Source organism: Arvicanthis niloticus, chromosome Y (assembly GCF_011762505.2).
Source record: "Arvicanthis niloticus isolate mArvNil1 chromosome Y, mArvNil1.pat.X, whole genome shotgun sequence".
NCBI classification, from domain to species: domain Eukaryota; kingdom Metazoa; phylum Chordata; class Mammalia; order Rodentia; family Muridae; genus Arvicanthis; species Arvicanthis niloticus.
The window spans coordinates 418,426-419,893 of record NC_133431.1 but is presented as its reverse complement, the minus strand read 5'-3'; the positions used below and the strand labels follow the sequence as shown (position 1 = coordinate 419,893).

The 1,468-nt window shown below is 48.8% G+C and overlaps 1 pseudogene; it reads left to right on the top strand.

The window, feature by feature from the left end:
- Positions 1–681: 681 nt before the first annotated feature.
- LOC143437421 (small nucleolar RNA U3) lies at positions 682–867 on the top strand (annotated as a pseudogene).
- The last annotated feature ends 601 nt before the right edge of the window (positions 868–1,468 follow it).

Here is a 1,468-nt window from a genome sequence, read left to right as displayed (position 1 = left end):
TTTGATCATTTTAGACTGGATTTCATGTAGGTGTGGCTGGCTTCAAAATCTTAAAACCGGCTTCAAATTCCTGACCCCTTGCCTTTATCTCCCAAGTGCTAGGATTACAGCAGTGAGCCATGGTACCCTTTACCCACACAATTTATTACATAATGCACGTAGTCCTTGAATTGCCATTTTTTCCCCCATGTTGTTTTTCGTTTTGTTTCTCATGCAAGGCCTCGGGCTAGAGCCAGATCCAAACCGGCACTCGCCTGTGAACTCGCGTGGGGCTCTGCGGTGCTTCCCGCTTCAGGCAGCTGGGGGGGGTGGGGGGGCTGAAGGCGGGTGCTGCTGCAGGGAGGAAGCATGGTCCCGGGGAACGGGCGGGCGGTGTGTGGCCGTCAGTGACGACTCATGACCCATTGCAGGCGGAGGTGGGACGAGGCAGGAGAGAACTGTGAGCCGATTGGCTGCTCGGTGACTGTATGCTAATCTCGGTGGCAGTGCAGGGAAACTGTATCGACTCCAAATGCCCGGTGGACTGGGTATGGAGAGGCCAGAGCTCGTCTCCCCTCGTGGGCAGACGTGTTGTGCGATGGGGGCGCTGACAGGGATAGCGTGGGGCGTCTCAGCAGAAGTCGCCATGTGTATGATGTGAGGGCCCTTGGTGCAGTTGGGTGATGGCAGGAGTGTGTGGTTAAGACTATATTTTCAGGGATTATTTCTATAGTTTGTTACTAGAGAAGTTTCTCTGCCCATGTAGAGCACCTGAAACCACAAGGAGCGCAGCTTTAGGTGCTGCTTCAGTGTAGCAGTCTCCAGCCATTGATGATCGTTCTTCTCTCCTTTGGGAGGGTGAGAGGGAGGGAACTAAGTTTGAGTGGATCTTGGTTTAATTTTAATAGTGGAAAATATAATTGGTGTATCTTCTTTAGTCTTTTTTTTTTTTTTTTGGAAAGGTGTTTCTATGTGGTAAAGGCTGACCATCTGGCTGTGATTGTCACCAGTCAGGTATGCTGTTCTTTTCTTGAAAATTTGGACACATCCAAACTGGCTGTACCAAAGTGAAGTGCTGCTGTAGGCCTTGGAAACTGACCTTAGTGTATCCATTATCGACTATAAGTGAAGTCAATCATTGCTGCTTCAGTAAGTCAGTCAGGGCATCTTGCCCACAAAAGCACAGTGCAGCCCAGTTGTTTTCTCTGAATCCTTCACTGGGCAGAGGTTGGTAGAGGAAAGCTGTGAGCTTTCCTTGTAGTGTGGAAAGGAGGGAAGGCATGAGGAGTGATGTTGCATTTAGCTACCAAAACAAGCAAACAACCCAAAACATTTGTTTAGTTTGACAGAGGTGTTTCTGTGCCACTAGTGAATTAGAGATCAATAGATGGGACAGATCTATTGATACAGATCAGACCAGTGTGCCCTTCTGGGTTTGAGTGTGTTCCCATGTAGGAAACAAAACCAATTCTGGAAGTGTCTGAGCTTC